Consider the following 14489-nt stretch of genomic DNA (forward strand, 5'->3'; position numbering starts at 1 on the left):
GATCAGTATACATATCAATACCTATCCTATTTTGGCTTTTTTTTAATGCAGTTTTTATTATTTATTATATTTGTGTTGCAAACTTCTGTATTTATGTTGTGGATTTTGCATTTTGTTATGACTTGGACTTTTATGTTGCAACTTTGTATCTGTGTTGCACCTATTGCATTGACTTGCCGAGACAATTTTGCACTAACATGAAACATGCAGCAAACATGTACTGAGGAACAACTGGATTCGAAAAAAAGTGACTTTTTTTATCGTCATTGATTTTTATTTTTTTTTTATTTTTTTTTTTATTATTATTATTATACCAAGCGTGTTGGGATTTATTCTGGGGAGAGATGCACGTTGTCTTGAATAGACGATCTTTGGACGACTCAGACAGCGTGCTTAACCGTGACCGAGAGAGAGAGAGAGAGAGAGAGAGAGAGAGAGAGAGAGAGAGAGAGAGAGAGAGAGAGAGAGAGAGAGAGAGAGAGAGAGAGAGAGAGAGAGAGAGAGAGAGAGAGATAAAAGGCGTTTCCACGTTTCAGCAGCCGGTTATAAAGCGGCAGAGAGCGAAGTGGACGGACGAGTCACGACCGAGGAGTCACGACCACCCTGAGCCCCTCCATCCCGCCTGACAGCCCCTCCAGCCCGTGTCTCCTTCACGGACGCCTTTCCCACGCTCGTAAAAACCAGACTCCACTTCATCCCCGCATCCGCCAAAGTGAACCGAAACCAGCCCAAACCGAGGAGGTGGACTTTTTTTTCTCTCTCTCTCTTTCTTTCTTTCCCTCCCCCTTCTTGCACTTGCGTCTGTCCCGTCTCCTCCCGGCGTGTCATCCCCACAAGAGCTGCGTTTTTATTTTTTTTTCTGCGAGATTTGAGAGGAAAATTATCTCCCCGCAGACTCCCGCAGCTCTCTCCCCGTCTGTAGCTGACTCATTTCGCAGCGCCCGGGGTGAGTACATCTCTGTTTAACTCTTTGCGTCTTTTTTTTCACGCATTCCTACACATGCAGACAGATTTATTCTTTAATGTATGGGCTGGTTGATCACCGTTTCGAGCGCTGCGCCCCCCCATTCATGGATCTGCTGCTCTCCTCCCGTTACACAGTAACCGAGAGCGTGTACTTCACAGCCTGCCTGTAAAATGTAGTTTTCCGGCTTGCTTTTGGCACGCTGGCCAATTGTGCACCCTGGGAAATACTTAGAAAACGGGATGTTCGGGTCCTGTGTGATTATATAATTTCTTATCCGGAGCAAATATAATGCAGATTTGAGCCACTTTTTTTTTTTTTTTTTTTTTTTTTTTGATGCTGCAGAAAATTGACCAAAGTAGGTCAGAAGCTTTGGAATTTAATCCATTAACGAATGAATATGTTATATGTGTCTGGAAGAGAGACACATGACAGAAACACTTTAAATGTGCGTTTTCTGTGCCTGCTTGACACAACTCATGCACGAACTTGACTATTAAATGCCAAATTGGTGAATTTCCCATTCTCAAGAGGGCTTTTAACACACCATTGATTAAACTAATTGGATTGGGCTTAGTGTGGCTGTGGGCTCTCATGGATCCAATGTCCTTTTCATTACATCCTTGGCAAATGTCCCCACAGTCTCCAGACCTGATTCAGTGATATTAATATAGGTTGTCCTGCTAAACCCCAGCAGGTCTTCTCGCCCCCATGGGGTCTTCTTTTGGGCTGATTTTCATGGTTTGGAGCTGGATTTGTTCTCCAGGTTAGCTGTGGTTCAAGAGAAAATGTAAGACTAAACAGGCCGTGACACACCACTGGTGACTACCAGTGTGTGCATGTATGTGTGTGTGTGGGTGTGTATAAGCGGATGGGGAAGGGGTGGGTCATTTTATGAATGGATATATCTGGACAGCAGTGTGTGTGTGTGTGTATGTGTGTGTGTGTGTGCCAGGAGGATTGTGAATCCTCTTCCCCACCTATTATCTCTTTCTCTTGTGTCTTTAACATAAAGAACATTTTGTCCAAGGCTGTTCAGTTTGTTTGTTGTTGACTGGCGAAAAAAACAAAGTTAAGACTGTTTTGCTTGTAAAATTAAAAAGTATTAAGACTGAATATGTTTTTTTTATTGTCAGGTGTTTTGTTTTCATGCATTAGCTTCTGGTTAGCATGTGTCAGGTCATAGTTATATTGGAAGGGGGTCAACGCATCATTGTCAATACAACATATTTGATTGCATTGTTGATGATTTTAATCAGATTTTATTATTTCTAACCGTGCACAACATATAAAACTTTGCAAGATTTAAGTCTGTTTGAAGCATGAGTCCCTGTGGCATCCAGTCTGGCTTGCTGGAGTTTTCCAGTTTGCGTTTAGATAGTAAATTGCAGTTTGTGAAATCCCACACAGTTAATATGTGACTCCTGTATTGAAGACAGTATATTTAAAAATGGATATTGATGGAGGATGACCTGATTTGTCTCGATATGACTAAATGTAAATCACATCACTGCTCACAAATCCAAGTTTTAAATGCATTTTGGAGCAGCTCAATACTTGCACCCTTGAGAATAACTATGTGTTTTTGGTTTTGTGAGCTGCTGATGTTGTATATCACATCTGGATTTCAGCTTTCAGAGTGTTTGCTGATTCGTGCATAGATTTATTCACCCTCCGTCCTCACACCCCTGACATCATGCAACACGGATATGCATTTATACTTTAAGAGCGACTCTTGTCATGTGGTTTAAAACTAATGCTTTGTGCTAAAAATATCACTTAATGTCTCTCAGGGCAGATGCCAGAATCATTTCCCATCGCCGAGCTTTGATTTCCGAACAGTTTGTGTGTCACGCGTGAGTTTAATCATCCTTTATCCCTTCCACCCCGGCGCGCCGTGACACAGAAACACTCCATGTTGCGAGTGTAAACGCAGTGTGTAACACTTGTACACCCTGACAGCTGTCAGTCCACTTCCTGTGCAGCTGAATTCCTGTCATACCGACCAGCAGACTGTAAAGCGTTTCCCATGCTTTGAATGACGTGCGTGCTTTTGTGTATTTGATTTTGTTTTTTTTCTGAAACGTGAGCTGTCTGAGTGCAGTTTTAAATGGACGCTGGACAATCTTGGCTTTTTACAAGCGTACAAGGGTAAACTTGTCCATGTGGGCCTTGACTCAGCTTTTCGGGAGCCGGTCGCCTCGCTGCTGCGATACGTATCGACCTGTCTCCTTTAACAGGAGACAACAAAAAAGAAAAAAAGAAAAAAGAAAAGTAGGCAGCGCAGCAGAAATGTGCTTCCTCTCTCAGGTTCACTTCCTCTGTGTGTGTGTGTGTGTGTGAGTGTGTGTTGGTGGTGTCGGTTGTCTCCCCGCCGCCGTCGGGGGAATGTTTGTGGTCGACTGTTTGCAGGCGCTGAGTCAAACACAGTTTTCGGGAAGATCAGTGTTTGAAGTCGAACAACCTGAAACCTTTGAAAAAAAATAAAAAAAACTCAATTAAACAAGGCAGAACGCTTCTTTTAATCGATTTATTCAACATTTATCAATATGGATCTCCGTTCTCCCACAAGCTAGCAGTTAGCAAAGCTCTGGTTCGGGTCATTACTGGCTAAAAGTTGCTTTAGTTGTGTTATTTTTAGGTTTTGCTTCACCACAGGCTGAAAGTCATCCCTGCTCTGGAGATGAGTGTGGTTCGTTCCAGAACCGCAGGAAAGAAAAGAGGAATCAAAACTTTTACTTCGGCAGAACTAGAGTCACTAACATCTGATCTATTTCCTCTAAGATGCCTTTTGGTTTCATTTGGTATGAAACCCAAAGACCAAGATAGTTCTGAGGCCAACCCCCAGTTTTCCTCTTAGAAACTCATCAGATCATCGTTTCCTCTCTTGACTTGACCTGCTGTATTGTATTGTATTGCTGTATTTTATTCTGAAAGAGTTTGTGCGATCAGAACAGTAAGACATGCTTCTATGCTGACGAAAACCCTCCAAACATCCGCAGCAAAACCCACCAGAGTCAATCCAATCCGTGCATGACGACACAACACGGTGCGTAGTTCATGTCAGTCAAATAAATAATCGTGTTTGGTGAAGTTCGGACTCGGCCATATTGAAAAACAGGAGAGCAGGACTGATGGAATCTGAAAGATAAACACTGAGAAACAACTTTTCACTGTCAGGCTGCCCCCATGCCTTTTGTTTCCCATGTCTACCCCGCCCCGCCCCCATGCAGGGCATTAGTCTTTTTTTTTTTTTTTTTTTTTTTTTCGATGTGTACCCGAGGCTCCCAGGAAGCGATGAGTTACAGCGGCTGGGTGTCATTACGCCGAGCTCCGTCGCCGTGCCGCTCGCTCGCCCACTTTCCCTCAGCTGTGTTCGAGGTATCCATTTACAGATTAAACTGCTGGAGCGGATGCCACTTTGAAACTCCACAGGAAAACGTCTCCTGTAAACAAACAACACTTGCGGCCCATATAGAGGCTGAGGGAACTTTTCTGCACAGTCCCGGCAACTCAAAACCCAACTGCACGGCAACTCAGGTCGAGAATCAGAACCTACGAAACAATCTTCCACCACAGACGCAGTTCCTGTGTTTTCACAGAAACCAACAACTACATATCGGACCCGAAAGCTTATAGTGCGACCCCTCGGATTACCAGGAATAAATCCTCAAGTGTCCAAACATTATCTTGGACGAGATGCTAAAAATGGAAAGGTGGCTAAAAGCGTTGAAACAGCACAACAGTTGCGAAAAAAACAATGTTATTCTGCAGACAGAAAAAAAAACCCACTTAAAATATAAGTTCATGTGTTTTACAGTAAGAGGCGGCCAATGCTGCGTTATGGTAGCATAAATTAGAAGATGGCTTATAAACTAACTGTCCGCACTCTGAAAGCCGACTCACTGCTCCACCCACTGGCCACAAGTGGAATTACATTAGTTTTAACTACTGCAGCTTTGAAGGTGCATCAACGAGTTTTTCAACTTTAAAAATACTTATTTTCCACCATAAATATGTTAAAAATATTCAATGATGTGTGCAATGTGCCCTGACATATTCATTGCAAGTACCGCTAACAGCGCTAAATTGTCACTTGAAAGTTGCAGTGCCGGTCCGGCACCAGAATTTCCTGGGGAGAATGTGAGAGGATGTGACGTAATGCACGCTCCCGCTGGCCTGACTTGCTTAACTTTTGTTTTGTCCGCCATTACTCCGCCAGATGCTTAGCGAGCAGCAACTGAGCAGTATTGATGATGGATCTTCCAGAAAATAAGAAAAGACCGGCTTCTAGCACTGCCACAACTCCAGCACAGACCCCAGCAGGCAAAAGAAACTTAAATTTTACTCGAGCGCTACTAAAAGAGCGAGGGAGGAGTTCCCCTCTTCCGTGCACGTACATGGACGCAAGCCGCAGGCACGAGCGTTTCACTAAGCTGCAGCTACGCCCAAGGCCTGCAGGGGCCGTTGTTTCGCATGAAACGTGCAAACTCCTTAATGCACCTTTAAAGCCAACTTATTTTTACCTAACATTTGATCTAATTTAGCATCAAATAACTAAATATTTGCATCACTGCTCAATCTAACAGTCTTACTTTTTGCTTCCTAATGAGTTTTGTGGTTTGAAATGGTGACCACTAATCACAAATAGTCTTGTTTTGGAATCAAGATGCACAAAAAAATATAATTGTATTCCAATCACCTAATTGATTTATCAAGTGAGAGTCAGCTGTCAAACTCAGCTGGTTTCTTTTTGACTGGCTGGATTTAAGAAAGGCTGATGCCTGAGCACCAGTGATTTAAGTCACCAGCCGACGCCGCCCCCCTCGGCCGAACTTCGGCTGAATCACTGCCATTTATTTTGTGAGTCATTCTTCACTCGCTCCTGTTTGCCACTGTCGCTGCTGGCTGGCGAGCCTCCACTTCAGCGCCGTGTGACTGACGTCTCGGCTCAGCTGTATCCCGGTGACACCATTTAAAATCACTAAGCTGTTTACTTAAAGGAAAACCCCTTCAGATTCAACATTTTTTTACGTTTTTTTTTTTTTTTCCAAATGGCTTCTGGATATAACTATAGAGCTCCAACTTCACACAGGTGGTTTCAGATTGTCTGGAGGAAACCAGCACGGGTGGCACATGCAATCTCCAGACCACACATTTCTTTTCATTGTGTAACTTCACCATGCTGTCCTTTGCCTGACAGACATCAAATATATATCCAATAAATTAGCACTGCTGTTTTTTTTAGAGTATATGTATGTAGAACCGGTCCTCCCACCTCCACTCACTTTGCAAATGTCTGCAACATTGTGTTGTTATTGTGTTACCGTCAGATCTCCGGCTCACAGGTGAAGCCTTGAAGGAGAAAGCCTGAATTTTCCACTTGCATCGCTGCTTTCATTCGCCTTTCCCCAGGTGTCTTGTATCGTAGCTGCGCTACACATGATCCTGTTGGGAGGGTTTACTTTCCAAATCCACCCACTTGCCTGCAGTATATGAATATGCACAGTTTCATTTGCAGGTTAATGTAGTTGGCAGACTGCTGTGTTGATGCTCACCTAGGAAAATAGCAGAAAAATCCCACGGATGTGTTACTTGGATGCAGCAAAAAAGAGCAGTCGGTCACAGTTTCTCATGCATTCCACCTGAAGAGCGATGTTTCTTGATGCAATGCTTATAAATATGTGAACTATGTACAATGATTTATTTCAAATTCTCCCAGTCTGCAGAGGTTAAGCTTTTCCATCTGAGGCCACACCAAAAAAGATTAAAAAAATAAATAAATAAGCAGATTTAATCCCATCCCTCCAGCAACTGCTGGGTTGCGTGGTCGTTTGGTTGCCGTGCTACAAGTGACGCCTACACCGAGAGGAAAGCTACTTTTTGAAAGCTGGCCTCCACTCCAGACTGTGTTCATCTGCTTCATTTGCACTTGCTCGGCGTTGCCGTCGCATCCATGCAAATACAGCGAGTACAGCAAACTGCAGGAGCTCCCAGGTCCTCCTCTGCTCGGGACGCCGCGATCTCGCCCCCCGGCCGTCGATCGACTCTGCCCATTTTCTGAATAGAGGGAGGAATCGGGGAGGGGTGTTGCCCGCATTAACGCACAGTTGTTTGAGTGTTTCATAAGTCCAATCTGTCTCACTGGCTGCGGCCGGAATAATGGATGAAACGCTGCACACACACACACACACACACACACACACACACACACACACTGGGAGAACACTTAAGCCTGCACAGACGGGCGAACCGGCGCAAAACGGCAACGGCGCAGATTGACAGAAGCGCACACGTGCGCGGACCCGTGGGCGCGCAGAGAGACGCCGACGCTCCGCTTCGCTCGGCTGTGCGTGCGCGCCCACGTGCACATCCGATTTAGGACGTTCCCTCTTCATTCGGCTGCATAATCTACTCTGCGAATGCGACGCCTCGGTGGGCCTGATTGGATTTGATAAAACTCAATTCGATTGAAACGGCGGGGAGGGAGGTGAATTCAGTGTGTGTGTGTGTGTGTGTGTGTGTGTGTGTGTGTGTGTGTGTGTTTCAGGTGTCACAGGATATTCAATCTAAGGTCAGCTGAGAGTGTTGAGTCCATCCTCTCTCCTCCTTCCGCCCTCGTCGGTGGAAACCATCAGATTGAAAACATCTCCGCCTCGGAAAGTGTCTCACTGCTCTGAACTCTCCGAAACCTTTCAGAGCGCCGTCGCTCTGTTTTGATCCGCTGTTCAGGGAGTTGAGGAGAAAGCATCTCAAGACTCAATAAGTAGCTGCTCCTCTAATGTGTTTTCATCCATTGCACACACCCGGATGTCCTCACACTCACACAGCCCAGGATCACTTTAGATTTTGGAGTGATGACATCTTTCGGTCAGACATTATTTTCTCTGATATTGAATCTAAATCACTTCCTTATGACAGTTTCCAGTAACTCGGGCTCCGTTTCCGCCGCAGTGTCTTCAAGTGAAAACGCAGAACTTCAGTTGAACTTTGGCTGCAGTGAAGTGATAAAGATAGATGGATAAGACGTTATTTCCAGTCATTTTCAGAACATTACTGTTTAAACGTGAAACTTTTCTGAAATAAAAATGAGAAAATGATGCTGTTTCACCTAAAACTTCGCCATGTCAACAGTTCCTTCAACGTCTTTTATTCAAAGCATCACAAAATCACAAGCAGCTAACTTTTCAGTCTGTATACTTAACTTGTGGCCACCTGTGTGTGTTATGCATATTTGTGTGTGTGTGTGTGCTTTGCAGAAGACTGTGTTGTGGGAGTGATGGAGCGCCGCTCTGTAACAGTGATCAGAGCTCTGATGAGACGCTGAGGTGATTCAGAGTCGTGTCTAAATGTGAACAAGAACAAGCGGTGTGTCTTTATGAACTCGTACGAGAGATCACTTCCAAGCAAAAGCTTTGCAAAAAAAAAAACAAAAAACAAAAAAATCTTGTGTGCCAATTTCCCTCTGGAAGAGTGAGCGCCATTGTGTGCGTTCAGATGTTGTGTGTGTGCTTATTGTTGTGCCGTTTGTGTGCTTGACAAAGCCTCAGAATCAGGTTAACCGCTTTGCAGCAAAGATGAAAAATTCAAAGCTCACACACACGTACATGCACACACACACACACACACACACACACACACACTTTAGCCTCTCTGCGCTTTAACTGATAAAATGCGATGCAGGCGTCAAACTTGCTCGGTGTGTGTGTTGTTTATGTAACCCTCTGGGGACCTGTGTACCCACCTAGTGCTCGAGGTATCTTAGCCTGCACTAATGCATTGTAGCGTTGCACAAAGAGCCGAGCTCCCGCTTTTATGTAATACCTTTTCAGAGTTTATGGCGAAGCCAAGCACGAGGTGGGCAACAACTGCCTACAAGCCACATCTGCCCTTGCTTGTTATTTAGTTCAGTCTGGTTCCAGATTTTATTTTTTATTTGTTATGTTTTGTTTTTGCACCATTTACCCAGAACAGCTTTTTATCTCGTTCCTTTTTTTCCCTTTTGATGGCTTACATGAGATTTTTTTGAAATCTTTATTTGGAAACTGCTTTACATGAAAACTGAAAGGATTCTTCTTTCTGTTCTTTCGGACGGTGATTTGTTTTGACCCGTGTTCAATCTCTGGGCCGTTTCCTCTGAGTTACATGCGCAGCCTTACATAAAGATCACGCACGTCATTCAGCCTTCCTGTCCCTTATCTCCAGGTAAAACCTCACTCAGATTGACTTCCCTGGTTTACTGCTGTATAATTTGTGAATATCTTTGCAGGAATAAATCAGGAAGAACACACTGATAAAGGATCTGCATGAACCTTCAACAAACGCTTGCACTTGTCTGATGCAATTTTAGGAGAAAATGTCATCCGGTGCTATTAGTTTTATTGCTATGATGACCCATAGTATAGTTCGCTTCATGTTGAAATAGTGTCCGTAATGCTGTTACCAAACAACATCAACATTACTAGTTTATTGGTCACAGCCTTAATGACCTCCAGCTGCCCTCAAACATGCAGCTCAGTGCTTGACTCACACTTTACATGCTCTCAGTTATTAAAAAAAAAAAAGAAAAGGAAAGAAAAGCAACAGAAACCCATCATTTTCTCACAGTCCTGACGGTGAAAGTGAAGCAAGCGGCAGAACGAGAAACAATAAATATCCCTGCTCTGGTTGTAAAGACCTCACGCGGCGTTCAGCCTCGCATTAGGACAACGAGGGCGCGCAGCAGAGCGATCGGATCCCTAATGGCGGCGTTGCATGAGCAGTAATTGATCGGAGGCAATGTGGATGAGAGTGATCAAAGTTGTATTTCAACCAGCGAAGCCGAGGGCTTTACTGGTTGTTAAGGCAGTTTGGTAACCAAGGAACTAATTAGCAGTCTTTCGTTATCCCACTAGTACTACTGATTATCTCAGCTAGCATGTGTTGGTGTGACGGCGCGGTGAAGAAGCAGTTACTGTAATCGTTGATGCATCTACTGAAAAAGAAGCATTTCCTTCCTCGTTTCTGTCATGAAACCCTTTATTTATAATCCAAAGAACAGAGTGAGCTGAGTGATCCGAGTCGTTGTCGAGTTCGACGTTGTTCCTTGTCAAACAGCAGGTTGACTGCAGCTCGTTCTTTAACGCCGTGGCATCCTTTCTCGGAATGTTCATTTAACCGTGAGCTATTACTTCAATAACATGGTGGACTACACACACACACACACACACACACACACACACACACACACAGAGCACTGAATTCATCGGGTGCTGTGTTATTATAGAAATCCATAATCGAGCCCATCGCTTGAGCCCGGCAGGTAATGCATGCCTCCGTCCCAGTGCAGGGTGATGGACTGAGTTTCATTTCCTCGCCGGTACCGGCGTGCTTAATCCCCTAATGGAACAATGGAGAGGTCTGAGCGATAGGAAGAGAGACGGAGAGACTAATAGATGTGGACGGGAGAGAGAGTGAGAGAGAGAAAGAGAGGGAGAGCTGGGGGAAGGAGGAGGTGGGGGGGGGGGCAGCCGGCAGACGATTCAGAAATTTTGAGTCACGCCTGGAGTCTGAAACGTAGGCTGAGCAGCTTGTTTAATCTCTAATGGACTGTTGAGGGACTCCGGCCCGTCGGTGTGTGTGTGAGAGGGGTCAGCGGCTCCAATATGGAGGGCCATTCCCCACAGCCCCAGACCATTTGACTCCATGTCCCCGTTAGTGGAGGAGAAGGGGAGAGGCTGCCATTAAGGATTGCCTCTCCTCAGTTTGTGTGTGTGTGTGTGTGTGTGTGTGTGTGTGTGTGTGTAAGAGAGATCGTCTAAATCTGCTCACACACTTACAATATGGCAACTAACACAAGTCTTTAGGAGCAAAATCATTTTCATTCAAGGTCATTTCTCCTGGAGTGTCAGAAGTTGAACTGAGTTCACATGTTAGCGTGAAAACCAAGGTTCCAATGAAGAAAATCATTTCATTTTCCATTGAAAATGTGATTTGAGGTGAGACCATGCTGAAGGTAGCGGCAGCAGGAGACGTCCAGGGATCAGGGATCTGAGTTGAAAGAAGCTGAAGGTAAAACCATGACGTATGTTATCAAACGCATATCTTTAGTAGTGAAGTGGAAATGAGATTAATCAGAACCATCAGGTTTGCTCGAGAAACCTTAAGTTTTGGAACCCTTGTAGACCATTTCAGGACGTCTGAGTCAGGGTTTGGCTCGTTACACTGACTTCAGAGTAATTGTGGAGACCTAAACTATTTACCCTCTTACTCTTTTAAATTCTTATTCTTTTAGTTGACAGCACCTGTTGTTAAAGTCATTTAATTTGCATATAAAGACTGTAAAGTTTGGGTTAGTAATCAAGAAAATACTGTAAGTCAATGCAATGTCCCCATAAAAGCATGAAAACACATAATCATGTGTTTTTTTGTTTTTTCCCCATTGTGGGAATGTAAAACTGTTTGCACACTGACTCAGTTACCCATTAAAATAAGAGGCGATGTTTCCCACTGAAGGCGTGTTTTTAGGTTTAGTGTTTCTTCATTCTGAATGAATCTAGATTAAGGGTTCAAGAAATGAATGCCTGTCAGTCCAGCGTCGTCAGAAAGCGTTTTCCTCCGTCGTCTCTTGCCTCCTCTGCCCCCTCCGGCTCACATGATGGTTGTAACTGACGATGACTCAGGCCGCCCCCCCCACCCCCCTTCCTCCACCTTTCCCTCATCCATCCTCTCCTTTCTTTCGCCTCCTCTTCCTCCTTTTCTCTCCAGTTCATTTCCTTCCTCCCTCTGTGACTCGGAGCAGCAGCGGCGGTGGCTTTTCCAGTGGCAGGTATTGTGGATTAAGAGTCAGGATTCAGACGTGTTCCCCACCCGCCCACTCTGGTCTCTTCCATAAAACGCTGACAATTCCTCATCAATAAAAATATATGACTATTCTGATCATACATACGGTAATTCAATTTTGAAAGTAAAATTACATCTTATATGCGCTCTTATTGCGGGGATACCCTGAAGTATCGTATTATTTCAGACCGGTATCCTTCTATCTTCTTTGAAGTCTCAGCACGACAGTACAGCAGTTATTAGATACTGAAACTGAGACGCCCGGCGCCATGTTGACATGAGCGGCAATCTCATATCCAGCGCGATAAAAGAGCTGTTACAGCGGCTGGAGGACAAAATAACAATAATAATTTCGGCTTCAGGCTTCAGACTCGCAGTCACACAGTTGTTATTAGTCTCAGATGTGTGTGTCAGTGATTACAAGGTGTGTTTAAGGAAAGACTCCATGGAAACTTCATCTGAGTCAGTTATTGCAGCTCATGAAGTATCTATTTCTATCGATTATGTATTTGAGTTGTAATTGTTTCTATTGCAGTAAAATCATTTCTTCTAGCATTTTAAAAAGCTGCTTTTCAATCAGTGATTAACCAGTGCAGGGTGAAGCGAATTGTTTCCTTATTGTGATGAATAAAGTAGCACAGGAGTCCTGGTTTGGATCCATATGCAGGAAGGTTTTCATGTCCAAACAGGTCAGAAAACACCAACAATCTTAGTCCTCAGTGACAAATCCACTCACACATCATGATTCCTCAGCTTTTCTTTTTTTTTTTTTTTTTTTCTTCTATTTTGCACTGAAATCGAAAAACACAACAACAGGCATTTTCTCGTCCTCCCACTTCTCCAACGCTTCCAGCTCCTCCGCCTCCTCTACGTCCTGCTCCCGTCCAACAGGACGGCAAAGCGGCATGACCAGAATGAAGCCAGCTCTCGGTGAAGCCTGCTGAGTTGCGCTGTGTTTTCACTCGGTCCAGTGTGAGTCTGTTTCTGTGTTTCGTGTTATTCTGCAGCTGAGATGCACGATGCTGTTTTTCTGTACATGCAGCCATTCAAGTGGGTAGACGTGAGCATGATGCTCGGGGTAGTTATTCGTGTGTGTGTGTGTGTGTGTGTGTGTGTGTGTGTGTGTGTGTGTGTGTGTCTGCAGCTGTGGCTCTTGTCCACTGTGTGTGAGGCGAGGTTATGGCATCCTGTTCCTTTTCCTCGCTGCCTCTCCATCTGGAGTCGAGCCAGCCTCAGTGAACTGTGCATTACAGTAGGATACAGCCCCATTATCACTGTGGAGAATGCCGGCATCCGGACCGAGGCCTGCTGTGTAATTGTATGTATGTGTGTGTGTGTGTGTGTGTGTGTGTGTGTGTGTGTGTGTGTGTCCTCATATTTGTGTGGATGTTGGTGTCAAAGGGAAAGGACTTTTCACAAATTATTTAATATATATAAATATATTTTCTTAAAATTCAGATATAAGAAACTGTTGATTCCTGCTATAACACTGGTATTTTTAACATCAGACCAGAGTTTTTACCCAGAACACATGCTGGACAGCTGTTGTGATGTGTAATTTACCGCAGTTTACCACATGAACGCTGATCTAAATGCAGAACAATGCATGCGTTTACCCGCTAAGACCTCACAAAGTGTAGCAAACGTACAAAGACACCAAGCTGCATGGAGTTATTTGACTGTGCACGTTCAGTTCTACCACCTTCTGCAAGAATCTGACATTTAGGAAGTTTGTTCTGTTCAGAGCGGTTTGGTTCAGGCTGTTTCCAGGCCTCAATCATAGAGAGTCATGGGAAAACAACACATTGCAGTACGACTGGAGTGACTAAGGTTTTGGGGATCCCTGCGATCTTTGTCCATGCAGCTGTTTATTGCATCTTTCTGTTTCCTTTCTCGGGCTTTTTTTCTCCATCTCCATCCTCGCATCGTGAAAACTCAGTTGCTTTGAGCAGAAACGGCTCCTGCGAACAAAGCCGGAGCGGCGCGCTAACACCCGCGCTGAGAGCATAAGCTCCAGACCTGTAAACACGGCGGGCGGCCAGCGGCGGCAGAGGCAGGAGCACGCCGCTGCCTTCGCACGTCGCTCTCAGCTTGGGGGAAGGTGAGAATGTGGATTTGTGCAGGTGTCTGTCCAATGCAAACCTGAAAACATCGAGACGGCGTGACAAGCCGAAGGAAACCTGTTCTTATTTTTTGTTACACAAACGGTAGAGTTTATTTCAGAGACGCTGGACGTGAGCCGGACAGCGCTCCCTCTGTCTTCCTGTCGTCTGTGTTTAACGTCTCGTCCAAACGTCCCAGCGGCAGATTTCCATTTCTCCATTTGGGAATCAGGCCAAAGCCAAACAGGAAGTGAATTCTTTCTTTTTCTTGTGTGTGTGCGTGTGTGTGTGTGTGTGTGTGTTACTTGAAGTTATTTTTGCTAATGTGTTCTGCACAAAATCAGAGAGGGGAACTCACAGAGCCAGAGCGTTGCTTTAATCAGCATTACTTAGCATGTCTGTGGAAGTGGTTTAGACCGGGGTGAGTGTGTCACTCGGCCCTTCACACACTCCTCTCACTGCTTTTATTTCGCGTATTGCTGATGGATAGAGAACCTATGGTGTACAGAGGGCGTCGTTTTCAGGGTGGAAAAGCCTCGTCATTGTAGCATTGTGATAGATAGTATTGTGAATATTGGTGCATGTTTTTGGCCTTATTTGTG

At 44.7% G+C, this 14489-nt stretch overlaps 1 protein-coding gene across 1 annotated transcript in view; it reads left to right on the top strand.

Annotated features, from left to right (window-relative positions):
- Positions 1-604: 604 nt before the first annotated feature.
- The window catches only part of pea15 (proliferation and apoptosis adaptor protein 15), a 34494-nt gene continuing 20609 nt past the window's right edge, over positions 605-14489 (top strand). Inside the window, exon 1 of the mRNA XM_030083674.1 lies at positions 605-946. The gene's annotated coding sequence lies outside the window, so the exon portion shown is untranslated. The remainder of the gene's footprint in view (positions 947-14489) is intronic.

Source organism: Salarias fasciatus, chromosome 3, assembly GCF_902148845.1.
Source record: "Salarias fasciatus chromosome 3, fSalaFa1.1, whole genome shotgun sequence".
Taxonomy (NCBI): Eukaryota; Metazoa; Chordata; class Actinopteri; order Blenniiformes; family Blenniidae; genus Salarias; species Salarias fasciatus.